Source organism: Protopterus annectens, chromosome 3.part1 (assembly GCF_019279795.1).
Source record: "Protopterus annectens isolate FY-2018-M chromosome 3.part1, PAN1.0, whole genome shotgun sequence".
NCBI classification, from domain to species: domain Eukaryota; kingdom Metazoa; phylum Chordata; order Ceratodontiformes; family Protopteridae; genus Protopterus; species Protopterus annectens.
In genome coordinates, this window is record NC_056732.1 from 1,231,343,456 (window position 1) to 1,231,367,256 (window position 23,801).

The window sequence follows — 23,801 nt, forward strand, 5'->3', positions numbered from 1 at the left end:
GACGTACAAGGCCATGTCCAATCCGGAATTAATGGACATGCTCCACCTCAGAAAATCCAAATCCATCAGAGCCACGAGAGCAAAAGACTTGAACCTCAACACAGAAATAAATAGGATGTGCTGGAGGGACAGATTCATAACCCAGAGGCTCCCTACTCACTGGAACAGAATCCCATTCCATGTTAGGCAGAGCCCCTCACTAACTCTATTCAAGAGAAATCTTGATGAGTGGATGGGGGATCGTAGGTTTACCCCGGGGGTCATCTCTGTGTCACTACTAGACAGAGGCACAGTAAACTAAACCCTAAATGGGGATAGTATTCTCATCCTAATGGGTGGTGTAAGCCACACACACTCTGGCTAGGCTTATAAATGCCCTAGGGCAGATAGCCTAGTACGAACCTATGAACCTATAAAAAAGGTCACTCAAAGAAGCAAGTTGATCAAGTACAGCAGAAGCAGACAGCTTTCTATGTAATAGTGTATCAGTGCTTGATGAAAGAGTTGATTCAGTGAATTTAATAACAAGAAGCGAGGTGTTTTGTACTGACTGGATTAATGGAAAATCCACAGAGCTCAAAGCAGACACTGGTTCAAAGTGTAATATCAGCAGATACATTTGCTAAAGTAAGAACTAATGAACAACTCAATCTAGCCAGTAATGCGAGACTTGTTGCTTATGGAGGTGAAGAAATTCAAACCGAAGGTTCAGTGATGTTTTCATGCTATTTGGCTGAGAACTGTTACAACTTGTTGTTCTATGTAGTCCAAAGACCAGTGCAATCTTTACTGGGTCTCCAAGATAGTTTAAGAACGAATCCGCTTTCTTTTGCTAAAGAAGTTCATCATGTAAGTGCATTTTCGAGTTCTAATTTTTCTGAAGCCATTTTCTCAGAGTATGCTGATGTTTTCAATGACAAGTTAGGCAAACTTCCAGTTGTGTATTCCATGAAGTTAGATCTAGAGGTCACTCCCAACAGCTATGCAGGATAAAGTTAAAACTCAGTTGCATAAAATGGTACAGCAAGGTGAGATTTGTCCAGTCACAGAACCAAGTGAATGGGTATCGTCTATGGTAGCAGCTCACAAAAAAGGCTCAGACGAAATCAGAATATGTACTGACCCAAGAGATCTGAACAAAGCATTAAAGAGAACCTATCATCCAATGTGCACAGTCGAAGAGGTCGCAGCCTTAATACTGAATGTCACTGTTTTCTCTGTCCTGGATGCAGAGAGTTCATTTTGACAAGTGATGCTTGATTGCAAATTCTTATTTCTAACTACTTTTGGTACTCCGTTTGGTAGATACTGATTCCTAAGAATGCCATTTGGAATAAATTCTGCAAGTGAAGTCTTTCAGCATGCAATGGAGCAAATTTTTTCAGGTTATCCTTGTGCCATAATAGTAGATGATTTATTGGTTGGAGGCAATGGTGAAGCAGAGCATGATAGAAACCTCAAGAAAGTTCTAGCTAGAGCATCTGAAGTAAACTTGAACCTCAATCATCTGAAGTCCAAATTCAGACTTCCAGAAGTTACATACGTAAGTCATCTGTTCACGAGTACAGGCTTGAGTCCAGACCCGACCAAGCAAGCAGCTATTCTTGAGATGTCAGGACCAGATAATGTACAAGCTCTACAACGTTTTCTAGGCATGGTAAAGTATTTAGGCAAGTTTATACCAGACTTCAGTGAGTGGGCAGCTAACACGCAATAATGTTGTATGGTCATAGTTGGGACATCACCAGAAGGCAGTCGAAGACCTTACGCAGAAAACAGTCACCCCACCTTCATTAAGATACTATGATGTAAACAAAACCAGTTACGCTTTCCTGTGATGCTTCAACAATATTCTTGGCTTACCTGTTCAAAGACTACTTTCCAGACAAACTAGAACTACGCTACTCATTACTTCCAATTTACTGAAGCCTAAACCTAAGAACAGTAAAACCATCAAGGCTCAGTTGGTTAAGAAGCATAATATTCAGAAATCTAGTTATGACAGATCGAGCAGATTGCTTTGCCCATTGAGGGAAGGAGAGACTGTAGAAATCCAGACAACGAAAGGTTTTGATCACATTGGACAGATTATAGACATCTGTGCTGAGCCAAGATCCTACTTAGTATTCAGAAGGTGTAGAATATAGGAAGAACCAGAAACATCTTATTCCTGTATCAGAATCATCCACACCATCACAACATTGCTTCTGTGATGCAAACTTCAAATCTAAGAATGAATCAGACACTGTTTCTATACCAGAATGTGTTCAAAATTTCGATTCCAGTCCAGAAAATCTTCCAGACATTCCACAGGTCAAACATTTTGTAGATAAAGAGTTCCAGATGCTAAATGTAATTCCTAGTTTTATGTCACACGATATGGGTGAGTGTCAAAGTCAAGTGTGAAATACACAGCAATGTGGACTTAACTGCATATATATATATATATATATATATATATATATATATATATATATATATATATATATATACATACACACACACACACACACACACATATATATATATATATATATGGATCTAGTACTTATGATCGAATGCAAGTATCACTGAACTGCTATTAACTGAACACTAACCACCGAATACACAGTAACACAAAAACAAATTATATCGACTCACAAATCACCGAAAATAGCAAAATGACAGATAAGTACATCAAAACCCAAGTGAATCCTGTACCGCAATTACAACACACACATCCCAATATACAAACTTCAACACACGTGCTCAAAAAAAAGTAATAAACAAACTGCAGTTTGCAAAATCTTTTCTCATGTGTTATAATTCGATAACGAAGTGCAACTAGACTGCCGGTCATATCTGCAAGAGATTTGCAATTGCTTTAACATAGTCGACAGGAGTGTACTCATCTCTATTTGTGAATATAACCTGAAATTGCTCTTGGCAATGAATCAGAGTTCTTTTCTTTGGAGTAGGCGGGCATGCAGCAGACATCCTGCAACGTATTTTATTCACCCTGTTCTGTTCACGGCTAACAGCCTGTAGAATGCTATATATGTCAAATATATGTTTCCCAGCTAAACAATGAAGCCTCCTGTGCCATGCTTCAACAGCATTCTGGGTTCTTGGCAAGTTTAAATCATTCAACACACTTACATTCCAGAATTGCACAGGAAATAGTGGAGGGAATCAGATACTAGTAGTAGACCTAGTTTGAAGACATCTAGGCTTTCCAATCAAATACCACTACTCAAAGTACTTCAGCAGTGGCTTGCCTACTACAGGGAATCGCTCTTTTAATATAGTGAATGTTTCCATTACTTTGTCCTCTGATAGGAACGCTAAGGCTGCCAACTGCGTCATACATTTTTGGAAGTGAATGTGTGATTATATAGGGAAGCAAGCCCTAGACCCTGAATCTTTCGCCAAATATTTCTCCCGAAATGGAAGAAACAATCTTTGCAGACCACTCCACTAATATTGTGGTTCACGCTCTTAATGGCTGCAGACTCAAAGTCGCACAATACAAATGAGATCTGCACATTTAGTTTCCAGTCAGTAAAGAACTCAAAAATGCATCTCCACGTTAAATTATATGCACGTAATGACTTTTTATTCATTAAGCAATACATCAGGGGTACAACTCCTACTATAAAGCACCATATTTTACAATACTATGAATAGTGTAATTGCCGACATTCTGAGCCTCTTTTGAAGCAAGTCTCATCCATTAACCATATTTTGGTAACTGTCATATCATGCAAATTTGCGTCTGTTGTCTGCACAAGCACTTTGATGTGATTGGTTACATCTTCACAGGACTGGTTAAGAAATACTCCGTTCTTGAGTGGGAACTGAGTTGCATCGAAGTGAAATAGATTTAGCTGACCACAATTTAAAGCAGTTCTTCCCTTAAAATGAACATGCTTAACACTTTGCAGCACAGATTGTCTGTTTGGCAAATAGGGTGCATATTCCATGGAAGTGGACGCTATAGCATCATCCACAATGACATATAGTGTATCTCTAGACAGTGCTGCCCTCTGCTTCAAATCCTTCCTAATACGGTATTTCTCCACTTTTTGTGGTTCACTTACGTGACAGTGATCAATGGACTTCCCAAGCTCTTCACCACAGGTTACAGAAATTGTAATGACTCTGCCTTTGCATTTACTGGTAATCTTGTACTTGCAATTCCAGTATTTCTGCATTTCGGTCTTTTTCTCTAACTGGTAGACATATCCATCTAATACCAATATTTCTCCACCTCGTTGAGACGTTTCAGTTTTGTAGACTTGACCCAGGACATCGGGTGCTAACCTACAGATATCCGCCATGTCTTTTCGGTATGTCAGTACTACTTAATTACCGATTGTTTGACATTTATAGGGTGAATGGCAATTAAACACAAGATAACCACTTGATTGCAATTTGCTGTTTTCAGTGATTAGTGACTCGGTATAATGTGTTTTCATGTTACTGTGTATTCGGTTAATAGCAGTTTGGTGATATATGAATTTGAGCACAAGTACTAGATCCATAGATATATATATATATATATATATATATATATATATATATATATATGTATGTATGTTTGCACTTAGTACTGTATAAGAATGACCAAGAATTACCTGTGATTTCTGCATGTTAAAGAGATTTACAGTGTCATGGGTTGGGATGGTGGCCTAATGGTTAAGGTGATTGCCTTACAAACATAAGGTGCAGGGTTTGAGTCTCACAAGGGACAACAGGCTAGGCTTACAATGGCTCGCAAGGGCAGTTAGCCTAGTACTAACGTATGAACCTATAAGATCTAATTCTCAAAGAGGAGGGATGTAGATCAGCTTGCAAGTAAAATGTGCTGTATCTTTAAGAAACATGTCAAGGCTGTACGGGTAAATATAAATCCCAGACACGTGCACTCCCTAGTGCCATTTTGTAAGAGCAGCCACAGTGAGAGCATGCATGACAACAGATGTTAGCTACTATACAAGTTACTTAAGTTAAAGACAGTAAACCCTCATAGTGATGTGTTTGTATAGAATAAAGTTGCTTGAACAGAAGTGACAAAGACTCTTCTACTGTGTCCAAAATCAGAGCAACACACACACACACACACATATATATATATATATATATATATATATATATATATATATATATATATCCTCCCATTATTTCTTTGTGAATTGCTTATCCAGTCTCTCTTCCCAATCCTTTCTAACCTCCTCTGATGGATACTGTGAACCACAGTGGATGCCAAAGCGGATGGATTCTACTTCTCTTCCCCCTATAGGGCACCATCTAGAGTCTGTGCTGCTGCCCACATCTCCACTCTTGGGTGAATTTAAGATGGAAATGCTCATGTTTTTCAGAGGTGGAAAAAACCCCATAAAGACACAGGGAGAACATGCAAATTCCAAACAGGCACTTGCGTATGCCTCCTTCAGGTCCAAAGTGGCCATGAACACACTGAGTCACAGTAGTGGAAGAAGGGTTTGAAGGGATAGCATGCGTAAGAATGGAACCTGCAGGAAGGGGTTTAACAGGAACGGGTCCAAGATAGGCCTCCAAGGGCCATCCTTTTTGGGAACTAGAAAAAGGCTGGAGTAGAACTCCCGTCCTTCTTGGTCTTTGGGAAACTTTTCTATGGTTCCCAGCTATAGCGGATCTAGGATGATTTGGGGTATTAGGTGGAGCTGTTTTTTGGGAGGAAAGGGTATGCCTTGTAGTAGTGGTTTTTCCTGTCAGGTCATAAAGTACCCTTTTTTCCACAATGGCTAAGACCCAGGGGTCTGAAGTGATTTCTTGCCAGATGGATAGACAGTGAGAGAGGTGGGTGGAGAGGGGACAGTGTCTTAGGCAGTCACGCATTGTTGGGCCTATCTGGAAAGGGCTGCCTGGGGTTGGGCTGTGCAGAGGCAGTCCTGGGGATGCTGTTTTTCAAGCCCCTTTCCTGTGTTGTGAGAAAGAGGAGGCAGGAGCCCTCCAGACAAACGAGGGTTTAGCAGGGTAGTTTCTATAGAACTTTGAAAATGGTGAGAACAATAAATGTTTGAGGTCCTGGAGTTCCTTGCTTTTTTTTCCTGTAGGTTTTTAAATAGTTTTGCGGACTCTTTGCCAAACAGGAATTTGTCTAAGAGTGCACCCAAGATTTTGTTTTTAAAATCTTCAGGGAGTGGCTGTAATCTGAGCCAGGAAAATATGAGCAGTACAGAAGTTGAAGCAGCAGATCTGGCTGAAGCCTCAACAGCATCATAGCTGGATTTTATAGAATGTCTGTCAGCTTGTGCTGCTAAGGAGAGCTTAGAAACCACCTGGGGTTTAGTAGGTGAATCAAGCAATGAAGAAAGCAAGGAAGTTGCCTGGGAGACCAAGTCTAAGGCATATTTAACCATGTGAGTCTGATAATTCACAGCTCTAAAGGCCAGGGTGAAGAAATACAAATCTTTTTCCCCAGTCTGTCAATAACCTTAGCGTCTTTATCGGGTGGCAGAAGGGATGAGGAGGGGATTTGCCAGGATTGTCTATCTAGACCCACTGCAATGACAGCTGGGTCTGCCATGGGTGGTTTAATAAGGTACTTGTGGTCATCAGGGACTTTGCAAAAGCAATTCAGCCTTCTAGGAGCTGGAGGTTGTGAGTCTCCCACAAGTGAGAATACTGCAACATGAGAACAGGAGGACATCATGCAAATTCCAAACAGGCACTCGCTGGAGATTAGGCTCAAACCTTGCACCTTGTGCACAGGAAGCAAAGACCTTAACCATTATGCCAACTGGTCACTCCATGACAGAGTCTGTGATCCCAACTTAAAACAAGTTGGGAACATTACCTTTTGCAACCCCTTGTTCTCTAAGCAACTACACTGACCCACTATTCTGAAGTTAGTTGACTGATCTCTTATACTATGTAGGCTGCACTTATCAGGGTAACCTATAATACTTTAACATTTGTAAGAAATTATTTAAACAATTAAAAAAATAAATCAATCATGCCCCACTTTTAAGTACTGTGCATTTCAGTTCCAATTATTCTAACAAACTGTCCATGTTCATATTTGATTAAGCATGTACATATACAGGCATGATCAACCTTAAATGAATAATCTCTTAATTTTCTATCTTCCAAGTCATACTTTAACAGTTAACAGATTTCTGTTCATACCAATTCACAGTTAAACAGCAATATGAAACCACCTATACCATCTCCCTTCTATGCCATTACACAGAAAAATCCTCCCCATTCATCTGAGTTCCTGCAACTCCTCCCATTTTAATGCCATCAAATTTGCAATCACTCAGACTTACAAATGCTGCATATTCAGTCTCCATTACCTTACAAAATGTATGCAGTGATAACTCCATTATCATATCATTGCTTCTTCAGATTCATCACTCCATCTATAGAAAATAACTTTTCAACACTACTGGAATAGTCAATTTATGTTTCAGTTTACATCTCTTACATCCCCTCAATAGCATTCATAAACTGTAGTCTCTGCTGAGAAGCTAATCTGACTAATCGGAATCTACATGAACCATTCAACTAAACACACTGAAATTTCTCATCTGCCATATTAACTGTCTTTTTATCCCCCCCCCCCCCCCCCCCAAAGTTGTTCAAAAATCCAGCTATCAGCTGTTCAGAAGCTTGGTTAAAACTCCACTTCAGTCCATTCTACAGTAAGATACCAGATATAAAAGTAGGTAATAAACTATTACTGTTAATCTGGGAAAAAATCCCAAAATCGCAGTACACCTAGAAGCAAATAAAACTGAAGTTCCCTCAACTGGCTCTACTTACAACTGCAAATTTGAAATTCACCTAAACTTCACATTTAAGTCGTACAAATTCGTCAATGCCACAGTTAACTCTTTTTAAAGAAATAGCAGCAAAAGCCATTCCACTTAAGAACTTCTTCAGAAGCAATTGTAACATCTAAACATATGGCTAACCACTATATGTTCTGAAGTAACTTTTACCCATTCCTTGCAAGATGGCATTACCATTTTCACTATGCATTAATCTTTGTATTACACTGCTGTCTGTAACACTGTGCATTTACTTTTTGAATGCTCTGCTTTGTACTATTCTTTGTTACTTCACTGATGCTTATTAGTCTTGATTTCTTGTATACTCTGTACTCCTAAGCAGAGTCTGAAAATGGTCCAGATGGATGATCAGCATTCTGCTCTGTCAGCAAACACATACATGCAAATAAGCAGATATCTTAAAAATAGCCAGAATTAGAGACTTCAACCTAAATCTACTAGGTCTCAAATTTAATAAACTATTAAGACCAATCCCTAAATTAATTTGTTTCACACTGTTGCTATACATACAAGAGTAAATTTAACACAAAAAATAAAGGCACACTCCTGATTTTTTTTAAATCAATTCACACCATAGCGTCAGCAATATCCAAAGCCAGTTGCTGCCCGGGAACCCCAATCAGCCCTGTGCTCCCCAATGAGACTTAAGTGGTAGAGAGCAGACCAGCTTGCTGACCTGTGGGTTGGCCTCTTGCCTCAGCAGCTCTTCTGAACTCAACTAATGCTGTCTCCCACTGGGAAGCATGTCTTCACAAAGACATTCCCTCAATGTATGAGTGTGAATGCACTCGGCTAACATAGGTGAAGCAGGGTCAAACTCCACTGGTTAGAACACCATGAGGTGACCCAAAACTATTACCCCCCCCTCCCCCAAGATCAGTGACAACAGGTAGTAGCTACTCATTCCCATCCTTCCCAGCTACCTCCTACACATACCCAAAGTGCTAATCAAGCTTGAGTAATCTGTGCCACAGTAGGTACTTTACTCCCTCTAGGCCACAGAGCTGGCTAGAAAATTTATGGCACTAATTGGCAAACACACCAGCCTACCTGCTGCCCACTAAGAATTTATAGCTACAAGAAAATATACGCTACAACACAGAGTAAGCTAAATTCACATATCCAAGGAATTCACATAACTAAGGAATAAACAATATGCTATAACTTGATAAAAGAAAGTGCTTACCTGGAAAATAAAATACACAGCAATGCATAAACGTTTAGTAATGAACTCTACCCTATTAGAAATCTTTACACAGAAAAGTGCTATATGCAAATATACCATTATTCTCAGATAGACCTACAAATACTGGACTTAACATCCCATCATTTTGCTTCCAAAATATTTCCCACGCTAAACTTTGAAAAAAAAAGTTATGTGTTACCATAATGTTCCATCTGTTTTGTCCATTTTCAGTTTTCCTCAACATGTGGGTATGGTTCTGATCCCTCGGAACTGACTCTGCCACTTCTACAGTTCGTGGAAACCAAAAACTCTCAAGCTCAATCCTTACCCACAATGAATTTAGTCACATTACCTCAAATCGAGTTTGCGGAGAGAAAACAGAATAGAAAGAGAAACTTTTAGGTAGACCATATCTGGAACTAGAAATAAACTCAAAAATTGTAATCTGTGTAAAGGCACATTCTTCCAGGAACAAAACCTGGGTAGGGGGATGGAGGGTGAGGAGTTGAGGAAAAATAAAAATGGACAAGAGATGGAACATTATGGTAAGATATAACTTCTTTATCTGATGTCCATTTTTATTTTCTCCTCAATGTGTGGGACAGAAACCCCAGCTACTTACAGTCCTGGGTAGACTCAAAGAAGGATATTCCTAAGCACCACTGAGCCGAATGATGCCTTTCCCCAAGAGACCAAATCCAATTTGTAATGAGTAATAAAGGTATGAGGAGACATCCAAGTTGCTGCTGCACAAATCATCCATAGATGTCATGGACTGAAAAACACATGATGTTGCTACAGTTCTAGTTGAATGAACTTTCAATGGTTTTGCTAAAGTGATACCAAATTTGTTATAAGCACAGGAAATATAATCAGTGAGCCTGTTTGCCAAAGTCATCTTGTTCACTTGTTTCCCCAACTTGGTTTGTGAATATGAAATAAATAATTGATCAGATTTTCTGAAATCATTTGTCCTGTGAAGATAGAATCTTAATTGTCTGTGAACATCCAGCAGATGCAAAGAATGTTCACCCTTGTTGGAATATTTGGGAAAGAACACTGGAAGATTAAAGCAGTGGTTAAAGTTAGTCTCAGAAACTACCTTTGGTAGAAGGGATGTATTGGTACAAAGACCAGGTATGGTGGTTTAGATGATGGGGCTTAAGTCTCTGAAATTCTTGTAGCAGAGGTAATTGCTACCAAGAAAATAGTTTTCCAACACAAAAACTAAATCACAATCTCTGGCTTGTTCAAGGGGGTGGGGGGTGAATGACTCTTTGCAACATCAGATTACGGTCCCAAGGAGGAGTAGGAGCCTTGTATGGAAGTTTTAAGAGATAGGTACCCTTTAAAAAGGCTTTACAAAGTTTGTGAGAAGTCAATGGAGATCCTTGAAAACCAATGTAAAAATCAGAGACAGTCGTTAACTGGACTTTAATTGTGGAACCTGAAGCTCCATCAATGAACAGAGAGGCTAAAAATCGAAGAATCTCATGAATAGGTGCCAAAAAGGGATCAGCTTTATTTTGGAGTGCCCAATGCACAAATCATTTTAATTTACTATTGTAGCACTTCTGTGTAGATGGCTTATGAGAAGACAAAAGAATGTGTCGAACCGGGAAAGACAGCATAGGTAGTCTGGCTACTAGCGGAATTGGAGAAGCCAAGCTGTCAGCCTGAGATTTGGAATGTCTGGGTGAACCATGCCTGTCGTGTGAGACAGGACATCTGGAGTTGGATCCATAATTCAAGGTTGTTGCAATAGATGAGGCCAAAGGAACGGAAACCAAATCTGCCGAGGCCAAAAGAGGGCAATGAGAATGACCTTGATCTTAATCCTGATTGCTTTTTGTAAGAATTTGGGTATTAATGGAGATGGTGGAAAGGCATATCAGGAGAGTGGAGGGCCAAGTTTGCAGAAAAGTATCCCTCGGAAACTCCACTTCTGGGGAAATTAGGGCAAAGTTCATAGGTTCATACTAGGCTATCTGCCCTAGGGCATTTATAAGCCTAGCCAGAGTGTGTTTGGCTTTCGCCACCCATTTTAAATAAATTTTGCTATGCCCTTTTTCGAGGTTAGTATACTGTGCCTCTGTCTAACAGTGACACAGAAGTGATACCCGGGGTAAACCTATGATCTCCCATCCACTCATCAAGATTCCTCTTGAAGAGAGTCAATGAGGGACTCTGCCTAACCTGGACTGGGATTTTATTCCAGAGTGAAGGGAGCCTCTGGGTTATGAATCTGTCCCTCCAGCATGTCCTATTTATTTCAGTGCTGAGGTTCAAGTCTCTTGAGCGTGTAGCTCGATGGGATTTGGATTTTCTGAGGTGCAGCATGTCCATTAATTCCAGGTTGGACATGGCTTTATACGTCAGGCACAGATCGCCTCTGAGCAGGCGGTATGCCACTGAGTAGAGCTGGAGTTTCTTTAACCGGGCAGCATATGGCATCTGTTTGAGCCCTTTGATCCTCTTAGTGAGGTACTTCTGGGGTCTTTCCAGTTGCTGCAGGTGTCTGGGTAAGGTGCATCCCAAAAGGGGCATTGTACTCAATTATGGGCCTGATGAGGGATGAGTAAAGAGGCACGATGACCTCCCCTGATCTAGATGTGAATCCCTTCATGATTAGGTGGGCTATATAAAATGTTTTTCTAACCACTTTGGCCACGTGGTTGTCAAATGAGAGATTACTATCAACTTGGGTCCCCAGGTCCCTAATTACTTCTTCTGTACTTAATGGATTGCCACCTATGTGGGAATTTGTGGGTACTTTGTGCTCCATTTGTTGTTTAGGGGCAAAACAAATAGGTTGCAGCAAGCTGACACCAAGTTTGGAAAATCTCATCCAACACTTTGATTGAGGGACGATTCGTGAGGTAAAAGTATGCCCCTCTCAATTTGTCTGCTATCACATTTGACTTCCCTTAAATGTGCATTGCTACCAGAAAACGGTTGGATGAGATAGCCCATTGAGACACACACTGAGGTCTTCTTGGCACAGAGGGTAGGATCTGGCTCCCCCTTGTTTGTTGATGTACCAAACTAGTGACATGTTGTCTGTTTGAATCGTAATAGTTCGAGAGAGAGCATCCTAAAAAGCTTGCAACACCAAAAACAATGCTCTCATCTCCAGGAGATTTATGTGCAAATTGGCCTCTTCTGGGGACCAAGTGCCTTGGACTGTCTTCCCCTGACAATGCCCCCCCCCCCCAGCTGGAAAGTGTCCATGGTCACTGTGGCTTTCGGCTGGGGGGAATGAATGGAAGGCCTTGACAAACTTGATCCGAATGAATCCACCAGGTGAGATCCCTTTTGCATGCACTGGTGAGAGAGATGGGCATCGACAAAGGATGGTGAAAAATGGACCATTGTGTTATAAGCAACCATTGTAGCATTCTCAGGAACCTGGCCAGGGGAACAAGAATTATAGACGCTGCCAAGGACCCCAATGCTTGGAGAATGAAATGACTGGAACTTTGCAGTTATTGATTACAGTTAGTACTTGATTCCTGATTGTCTCCAGTCTTAATGAGGGAAGTGCGGCTACTGTGGTCCTCATGTTCCTTGTGTTTAAGGAAGCTCCTATAAAGTCTAGGTTTTGAGTTGGTTTGAGCAGAGATTTTTCAAAGTTTATTGCAATGCCCAGGTAAGAGCATAGCTGTAGAACTTTTTCTCTTGGCTCCAGTAGTCAATGCCTGGTGGTAGTGGTAGTGATGATGAGTCAGTCATCCAGATACGAAAACACACGGAATCCCTGCAGTCTCAGGTCAGCTGCTACTACAGCCATGCATTTGGTGAATATCCTGGGGGCCTGTGGTGAGGCCAAAGGCCAGAACCCTGAATTGGTAGTGACTGTCTCCCAGCTGGAAGTGAAGGAACCTTCTTGATCATCTGTCCATCTTTATGTGGTAGTACACATCTTGAAGGTCTATCTAGCACATCCAATTGTCCTTTCCCAGAAAGGGAAGAATGATCTGAAACCTGACCATCTGGAATTTGGTTTTTCAAACAGACTTGTTCAAGTTGCTGAGATCCAGAATTGGTTTTCAGTCCACTGTCTTTTTTGAAACTAAAAAGAATCTTGAGTAAAATCTGGAAACTCTGTGGTCTGGTGGGACCTCCTGGATGACTCTTTCCTAGCAGCTTCCGTATTTGTATGGCTGCCTGTTCCCTCTAACTGGGTAGGACATATGGGAATTTCTTTGACAAGGGAGGAGGATGGGAAAGTGGTATCCTATAACTTCTGGAAATGATCCTCTGTACCCATGTATCTGAAGTTATTAGCAGCCAGGCACACTGGTGCAGGGATAAGTGACCCTCAATTGCCGGGGGGGGGGGGGCAATCAGGCCTCCTTTCAAGAGCACTGGAAGGGTTTGCCAGAGAAGGAATCTTAAACACTGATTCTGTGGGCCTCCTCTGCCACGAGGGTGGTGTCTTCCATTAAAGTTCCCCCTCTGCTCCTAGGGGGACTCCCACCACATGTGCCCTGGGTAAACCCTTGGGATTTTTCTGAACCTCATTTTGCCACTACTTCACTGATTTGGTTGTCAGCTCCAAAGAAGTGGTCAGAACTCAAAGTTTGGATATCTTGGTGCTCGGGACCAAGGGAGAGGTAGACGCTGAAGATCTCCTCTTCTTGGCCTTCTCTGATGCTCTAGAGGAGGAAGAAGCTGGACTGGGATGGACTGACTTACTTTTGGACACAGATTGCACTAGTGGTGATACCCCAGACATGGCCTCCCCTGAACAAGGAGGAAGAAGGCCTTTGATAATCAATTTATTTTTTTCTTTCAACCAAAGCTCTGTGGCTGAAAGAGTGACAAATTGAGCACTCCTCCTGCAAATGTAGAGGGCCCAGACAATATACACAGAGAGAGAGTGAGACTCCAAATACAGGATTTTATGCCCAACACTTCTTACAACATTTAAAACCAGAAGGCTTATCATTATCTGCCACTTTTTAAAGCAAGCTGGTTACACACACACACACACACACACACACACACACACACACACACACGCAAACTACAGTCACCGAAAAAGGAAGGCAACTGACACGCTTTCAAAAGACAAGTTTAGAGACTGGCAAAATAAAAGAGAAACCTTTTTTTTTTTTTTTTTTTTTAAACACAAGGAGAAAGTTTAGCAAAGGAATGACTATCAACGATGATAGTAAAGAACTATACCAGTAGATAAAAAGATCAGAAAAGATAGAGAAAAAGAGAGATGCTCTTTCAACGATAGTATCTAGAATACTTTCATATGAAGGGAAAGGGTAAGGACAGACAAGACAGGCAAAGATATTGTGAAAAAAATAACAGATATATCACTTATCTGGCTCAAGAGACTGATAACCACATCTGAATCACAAGAGGGCAAATGAGATCTGATGTAATGTGACTAAGAGCAATGTGGGAAAAGATTGACCTCAAGAGTGTTTGGTTTCCACAAGCTGTAGAAGCGGCCGAGTCGGTTCCAAGAGATCGAAACTGAACCACACACTGAGGTGAAAATGAAAATTGACAACATCTGTTCTCCTTTTAAACTGAAAAACACTATACACTAAATCTTTAGGAATATCAGCATCTGAAATTACAAAATCCTTAAAACATGTATTAAAGCTATCGCTAACAAGAGGAGATGTATCTCAGCAGTTTAAAAATGTGCTAATAATCCCCACCCCAAAAACTATTTGCCTTGTCTTACTTTTACATCTGTTCATAAAACTGGTTTGAGAAATTCATACATACATTATGGAATATATAAAACAGGGGCTACTATTCAACATGTTTTTTTTTTTAGAAGGACAATGTCCTTACTGCCCTATATGAGGTTCCTGGATAAAGTGAAAAATAAGTGCCTTAACTACTGGCATCTTCACGGATGTAATAACAGCTGTAGAAATTGACATCCATAGAATCCTACTACAGAAAACTGAAAGTTTTGCCTTCAGCAATAGTGTTCCTAACTGGCTAAATAGCTGCCTCTCAAAAGTAACATTTAATATACAGAATGGTCTCCATCTCTCCCCTCAAGAAGGCATCACTGAAGAAGCACTTCAAGGCTTAATTAGCATTCTCCCCCCTCTTTATAAATGATGTAACTGAAATTTTACTATCCAATGCACTTACTCAGAACAGGCACACAAGCTGACTTGAGCACCAGGAATCTGTCTAGTTCCAACCTCACCACCACGAGTGTTGAGGAAAAAATAAAAAACAGAAACTAGTGGTTTTAAAACTTCATTGATGAGCTCAGTCATGATAATTTTCAAAAATCATGAAACCCTGGTAGTGTTCCAAAGCAGCAAAGCTTTATTCGTCACAGACAAGAGATCCTCAATAACAAAATTCAGAAATATTTTAGCAATGGTCTGGTCAATATAATGGCCAAGGTCCATCAAGAAATGATTGGTATCCCTTAGAGCACAAAATCCCTTTTAATCTAGCTTCTATAAAAATGGACTAAGGGATACCAATCATTTCTTGATGGACGTTGGTCATTACATTGACCAGACCATTGGTCAAGGGGATGTTTCCACTAACATTTTTGTAATGTTAGATGTTAAAAGCCTTTTCACCAGCATACCCAATGAGTATGGTGTACAAGCGGTCAGGGAAACTTTAAGACATAAGAGTATGTACACTGACAGTAATATCATGGTTTTATGTACCCTACTAGAATTAGTTTTGAATGATTATGTGGAAAGTTTAGAGTTATACTGGATATTTAAGTTGCAGGCTAATAAGTACCCAGGATTAAATGCAGCTGTCTGTCTCAAACCAGTCTTAAAGAGAAGGAGGAGGAAGTAGTTGTGTGATGTCACTGGGTGAGGTTTTTTAGCCCTTTGATGATTGGCTTTTGTTTTATTTAAATTTAAAACTGTTTTTATATGTTTGTACTTTGCTTGGGTCTGAAGAAGCACTGGATAATGTGGAAGCGCTTATCCAGGATTTATTAAACACACATTTTTTTACTTTTTATATGGTCATGGTAGCCTTGTTGTTCTTTGTTTTTTATTTGTTATACAATGTGTCCAGCATAGGCTTTTACGTGCTTTGGAGCCTTTTTTGCTATTTGTTAACAATGTTAAACATATCACCTTTTATATACTTAGAAGTAGGTGTGGAAAATATACATTCTTGATTTTAATTCTTGTCACAGACCTGATGAGGGCTTTATTGCATTAGTTAGCAGTAAGTGATTTTAGTTAAACTCTTTTTATGTGTACATTATGCTTTTCTTAATACCTTATCTTGGAATGTGGGTTGTGTTTTTACTCAACTACGATTTAGTTTGATCTAATCAGTAGTAATATGTGGGGCTGCGTACTTGCTGTTCTAAAATGCACTTTTACAGCCCTTTTTGTATTGTTTGCCATGAATAAACTGGTTTAAAATTAAACAGTACGTATATTTTCCACACCTACTTCTAAGTATATAAAAGCCAATATGTTTAACACTGTTAAAAGATATTTCTGATTTTTTGTTACTGAGGATCGTTTGCCTGTGACGAATTAAGGCTTGTTGCTTTGGAACACTACTTGGTTTCATGATTTTTGGAAATTAATGTGTCTAAGCTCATCAACGAAGTTTTAAGCCCATTAGTTCTCTGTTTTTTACTTTGTTTAGTGCCTTTTTTTTTTACAATCAGAACACAGAGATGTGTAAGTACACTTACCATAGTCTGAATAAGGACAACATTTGACTGATCTACAGAAAGCCATCTGTGAAAATAGTTGACAACACTGCCTTCATAAAAATCTCATAACACACTGTAAAAACTCAAATTATTTTAATGGATGATTTCAATTATCCCAATATTGACTGGAAACTTAACACTGCGACAAAATCAACTTCCACAAGACTTTTTTTATAGATTACTTTTGAACAATTTAGGACAACTAGTTACAAGACGAACTAGAGACCGTATCATATAAGACTTGGTCATTACCAATGAACCTGTGATAACTGATTTAGAATTAGGTTCCCCATTATGCTGCTCTGATCAGAGGTCTCAGACTTTCAAAATACCTTTTGTTTACATATTAAAGCCTAGTTCACAAAAAGTACAATTTTAAAAGGCTAAACTATGACAGGTTATTAATGTCTTTAAAATCTGTCGAATGAACTAATATTAGAATTAATAACTTGGTGGTGGATACAGTTGGAAATAGATAAAAATGGTCTCTTAATTCAGACTAAACTTTCCTCATTACCATATTGGTGAAATAAAGTTTACAGAAACTGTACAACAGAAAATTAATAATATACAAAAAATATAAAAGGGAAACTACTAGAATAATTAAAAGAAAACTTAACAGAATTAACAAACTATTAAAAAGATTAAGAAGGAACTACCATACAATATGGCCTTGACTTCAAATACTGCAGACAAGTAATAATTTTATAACTATATCAGCTTGAATCAATAACCTCTTTAAAAATTAATGGAAACCTACTGACTAAAGTTTTGTCAAACGAGTTTAATTCTTACTTTGCACAAGTTTCCAAAACTTACCAAGTTATCCACAAGTAACTACAATTGTCCTTCCATAAGTTTAAATAATCTTAAATGTGTACTGCGCAAAACTAGAAGCAAGACATCTTTAGGACCAGACTATACTACCCCAATGTATCTTACAAAAATCAAAACATTTTTTACTACCTACGTTACATATTATGTTTAATAAACTGTTAAAGTCCTGTATTTTTTTTTCCAGGTTTTAAAAAAAAATCAGTAATTCCTCTGATTTATAAGGGTAGAAACTTAGAAATTCCAGTTATTGACCCTTTACTTTAACAGCCATTCTAAGTAAATATTTTGAATGGTGTACTGGGAAATTACCACTTGATCCTAAAAATCATAATGGATATCTGGACATACACCAGCACAGCTTTTGCTTTGGAAAATCCACTTTGACCAACCTAGTGGAATTTTACAACATGGTTACTGAAGCCTTAGATCAGTCACTAAATGTTGGGATAGTTTTTATTGATAGCAGAACCATATGTTGTCCAGGTCAAGAGTGTGTTTACTGACTTAGCCAAAGCATTTGACACACTTACACTTCAGTAAATAAAACATTACATAATTATAGATTTAACCCATTTTTAAGCAAATCAGTCTTAAATTTGTTAATTAATCAGACTCAGTGTGTCACAATTAAGGGCACTCAATATAACTATCTTTCAGTGTCTCATGGTGTCCCCCTCAAGCATCCGAAATGAGCCCACTGTTTAATCTGGTTTTCTTAACCTGTCCAACCAATAAGTGTTTTCAGATAGCAAAATATACTGATGACTGCAAAATTGTTTTTATAGTGGACTCTACTGGTAATACAGAAGAAATTAACTACATCAATGATCTTTTCAAATGGGCTAATTCTGTAGGTTTACAGTTCAGTTATCCAAAGTATCAAGTGATGTAAAGGTAAACAAATAATCGCTAGAGATGTTTCTTAATGGAGTTAAACATTATGAAATTGAAGAGTATAAGAACCTAGGCATACAAATCACTTCTGAGTTTTCCTTAAATAATCATGTAAGCAAATCAGAATAAAAGCATTGAAAGGGATGATGCAAGTTTAGTACATATATATAAAACGTAGTTTGACAAATACAACTATTTCTTCTGTAGTTTTATAAAAACTCAAAACAGAATTTGTACAAAGGAAATTCACTAAAAGGATATCATCAGTTAGAAATTTAAAAGTTATAAAAAGTTGGATTTATACTCCCTCCATTACAGATACATAAGAGGAAAGGTGATTTCTGTTTAAAAGACTTTAACAACTAGATATTACATTAAGTATACAACATATCAGTTTCTACAAACTATCAATCAAATGAATGATAATGTAAACTTTAACATATTCAATAGTAATAAGAGGAAGGCTCATACGTACTGTTATTCCAAGAATATGGAATAAAATCCCTAGTAAACAGATTATTAAAGACAACTCACTAGTTTAAACTAAACTTTGATGGTTGGATGACTAAATCAATTTTCAATATAAACTTAAGTGAATCTGTGTTCACTGATGTCTCTTGGGCTTGAGTACTGTCAATCGATGCAGTTGCTTAAACTACATGGCTTATATCCTGCCTAGGATATAAAAGCTAGCCATCTTCAAAAGTTTAAGGGCACCTTCCATGCACCTATAGTCTGTTAGAAGCTCAAGCAGAGCAGGGGAGAAAGTCAACAGTCTAGGTGCCAGTTCCTTGAGACCTTTCATGCCAACTCAAGAAAGGAGGCTAAAGCCCTGAAAAAAGTTAATGCAAGGTATATAAAAATCAATGTCCTCACCCTGACAAAGAAAATCATACACAAATCAGGGGGTGGACGGAGGCAGCAATGATCTAGCTGACATCTACTGTTATGATAAGTTTACTTACTTAGCTGTATTATGTTCGTCATTAGATCACTGCTGCAGTAGCGTAAGCTTTATGGATAGACTACCAATGCTTATAAAATTTGGAAGGAGGACGAATGGGGGCTCAGGAGCCCATGGAGAATGGTCTAAGCAAAGCATGTCCTAGACCAAGACAAGGAGTATAACTATTAGTGCTTTATGAAAGAATGCATAGAGGGCCAAGTTGCTGTTTCTAGAAAACTTCAAGTCCAACCCTTTCCAAAAGCCACTGAAGCAGCCAAGGCCCTATAAGAGTTTGCCTTACCCCTGCCTGGAATTAAAATGTTATGCTGAGAATAAAAAAAGGAAATGGCACGAGATAATCATTTGGAAAATGTCTGTGTTGACTCCGGTTGTTCTTTTTTCTACCCTCATACGAAATGAACATCTGATCAGAATTTCTGAAGGTTTTAGTTCTGTCAAGACAGCAGAGCTGCCTGTAGACAGTTTCTGGAAAGACATGGAAGATGGACAGCTTGGCTCAAAGTAAACTCTGATAAAGCTTTAGGCATACATAAAGGATTACTTTGCAAAGAAACCCTCTCTCACTGGAAAATGAGAATGCTGACACACCATGAAAGCTAGCAAATCAGCGTTATCAGCAATACCATTTCCATTTCAAAAACCTCAAATCAGCCTGATTGTTTGGTTCAAATGGAGCAAGACTTAATTTTTCCAAAACAAAATTCAGATCCCAAGAAGGAGCCACCTGCTTTCTACATGGACGGATAAGGAGAACCCCTTTCAAAAACATCTTCACACGTGAGTACATTGAATAATTGGAGTCCATGGGCAGATATGCTGAAATGGCAGCTAAATGAATCTTGTCAGAGGATTAAGAAAGGCCAGATAATAACACAAATATTGTAGACCCAAAAAGATGCTAGCCTAAAATGGATCATTGGCTTAATGTGGCATCAACTAGAAAATCTTTTGCTAATATACTAATTCTCTCTTAGCAATTTTTGCCTCCTTTAATACCTGTTATGTGTTCTCAGAAAGAAATGCCTAAAAAGGTATTAAAATAACTGGTTTACTGTGATTTTGCTGAATGACGCTTACATGGATTTCAAAATCTCATAATCACAAGGGCAACTGGTAAAAAAACAGCAAACCACAACCTTCCAAATGTTTAAAACCAAAAGCACATACGTGAATAGTTCTTGCAAAATCACCATTAAAGTCAACTGTTATTTTAAAGCAAAATTAAAACTGGTTTGAATGTTGTTTTTACCATATTCATTTGGTAAAAATGGCATTCACATTTTCAGCCGAGTCGATGAAATGATTCAAATATATTCTTTCAACAAAAAGGCAGTAACCCAAAATAGCCATCTAGGCAGTCAAAGCTCATTCAGATTTGATGTACTACACAACCAGAGTCTTGTGTAAGTAGTTCCAATCTTTAACGAAGCTTGTGGCAATTGCCACTGGCCATTTCCAAAAGGAGGGAGAACCACTGCTGCCTGGGCCAGAAAGGAGTTACTAAAATGGAGTTCTTCTGAATCTTCAGAATGACATTGGATATCAGTGGAAAGGATGGAATGGCATACAGGAGCATTCCAGTCCAAGGAAATGAGATTGCATCTGTTTTTCAGGCCTGCTTACAGAGCCTTGGAACAGAAAGTTGAGATTTCTTTGTTGTGAATGTAAGTGAATAGAAAAGTATGAAAATTACTCCAATTGCTACTGTTATTAATATTAATGTATAATATATTATATAATTGATATATTTATAACAAAATATTGTGACATCCCCACTCTGGGCCAGTAATCGAGGAGCCTGAATCCTCACCATTGACACTGGAGAGGGACGTTCACTTGGAAAACAAATGGACACGCTCAGGATTTTCAAATGCAGAACTCTCTGCATCAAGCACAATTTCCCTTAAGGGCACACAAGGAACACCCTCAGCCCTGGGTCTAGATTTCTCTATATCTGTCCCTCCCCAAGTCCCCAGTAAGGCTCTCCACTAGCACTGTGAAACCAGTGGTTTGGTCCCTACCCCAAGTAGCTGACACACACTCTGAGATTTAATTTACACACACACACACACACACACACACACACACACACACACACACACACACACACACACACACACACACACACACACACATGTGCCTGGGAAAGGCTGGCAGAGATTTACTAGCTATGCCACCTTCTGTCCAGACTATAAGGTAGTTTCACTGCCACCAGTCAGTTACTATAAGGCTCTTTTAAAAGGGTATCCAATTATAGTGAGTGAAGTTAATATTAAAACAAATGGTAATGTTGACCAAACACAGCAAGGCTTTCAGGAGTGGCCGGAGTTATCATCAAATAAATATATCCAAATACTCTCAAAACTTAAATATTCTTCTAAAAGGATCAGCCACAATGAGAAGTTTAAATATATTTAATAAATAATAAAAAGACATGAAGTTACTAAATATCTATTTAAAATAAACACCAGAGTTTCAGTCACATAACACTGATGGAAGGTTTCACACATTTATAGAAAAACAGTATTTAGCTAGTCTCACTATTTTTCCTAACTGATCTAGAGAATCACTGTTTCTACTTACTGAATAGAGCAAGGCAAAATGGATGAGTAGCCCTTGTTGTCAGATCCAAGATAGAATACAGAATGCTCCTGAGACTTCAGTCTCCTCTAATATTAAAACATTATTACTGTACACAATGACATCACATACACCTGACGTTTGGTTGCCATGCAACCCCCATGCCAGAAGCTATCAGGGTTTAGCACCTTTGTGTTACCATGGACAAAGTTCATCCCTGTCCATATTCAAGCGCAACTAGGATCTATGGATGGGAAATAGAAAATGTATTCCAGGACTACCCCTGTACTGCTAATGGACAAAGGCAGCTCCTAAATGCTTTTTCCCATGTATCGGTCCCCTCAAACTATCTATGCTATGGTCCTAGTTATTCTCATTACGGGTAACGTATAATTATCAACCATGGGATGGGTACAGCCAATCTATAACCAAATGGGACATATTATTTTGAGCACAAAAGGGAATTGCCTAGGCTTAAAATGGCTCACAAGGGCAGCTAGACTAGTACTTACCTAGGAACCTGTAACAGACTCGTCTGAGGTGTTCCCCATAACTGAATCAAATCCTGGAAAACTCTAATTCAGTTTTCATTTGTGAAGATCTGTCCTAGTCCTCCTGAGCTTGTCTGTCCCAATGTTTTGCTCTCACAAAATGTAAGTCGCCCGCACAGTGAGATTCTGCTGAATTGCTATACCCGAGGCTACAGTGGCTAATCTGCATAGTGTTTGACCACAGATGACTGAGAGGGTTGAGTGCCCTTTTTACTATCAACATCTCACTGATGTTTGTGTATTTTTTCTGTCTTTTCTTGTTCCAAAGATTCTGTACTTTTACCCCCAAAGACACAACCCCCCCAAGCAAAATCTGAGGCATCTATTCTTACAAACTGTATTGTAGCTAGAAGAGTGAAAGGGAAACCCGGTTACAGATAAAACTACTCTCTCGCTATAAAAACTATTCCCTTTTTTACAAATCCCAAAACTGGAATTTGAAAAGTTAGGGTGTATTGATGATGGGTTCGTACAGATTTTATGAATCATTGAAATCTTCTCAATTGGAATTTAGTTAGAGGAAAAAGGAGAACCACAAAGGCCATGAATCCTAACATCATGAGAAATTCTCCTGAAGCTCCAGAATGAATGGAAAAACTAAGGAATAGACCTAGGTGCAAATCTACGTTTTTCTGTGGAAGAAAATCTCTTTGAACTAAAGTACCAGGAGGCACACCTGGAAAGCAATCATGTGGGAAGGAGTAAGACAGGACTTTTGAATGTTTGGGAAATCCAGTGTGTGAAGGAAATCTCCTACCCACTACTGACCCTTTGAGAAAGACACTGCAAAGGATAAGCAAGTTATGTACATACAGAAAAATGTGAATAGCTTGCAGCCTGCAATATGCTATCACTGGTGATAGACACTATGAAAATCCTTGGAGCAGTGGATAACACAAAGGGTAATGCAGAGAACTGACAGTGTAATCCAGACACAGCAAACTTTAAATGTTTGAAATCTGAGGCTATAGGAATATGATCAGCATTCTTTAAGTCATGTTGCCATTATAAGACATTATTCCAGCCTATTAAATAAGACAGCTTTTTCAAACATCTATTTCCATCTTTTGTGTTACATGCATCCACTGTCTGACAGGTTGAGCTCTTACACAGTTATTTCTTGTCATCTCTATTTAAATCTACATCATATTTTACAAGACTTTTTGTTTTAATAAAACCCCTCAAACATAAAGCACACACCCAGAACACTCCTGTAACATATTAACTTAAAAGCAAACACACAAAACTATGTACACCTTCA

The 23,801-nt window shown here is 38.9% G+C and overlaps 1 protein-coding gene across 5 annotated transcripts in view; it reads right to left on the minus strand.

Annotated features, from left to right (window-relative positions):
• LOC122798392 (protein tyrosine phosphatase type IVA 3) overlaps window positions 1–23,801 on the minus strand; it is a 636,579-nt gene that overhangs the window by 469,513 nt on the left and 143,265 nt on the right. The window lies entirely within an intron of this gene.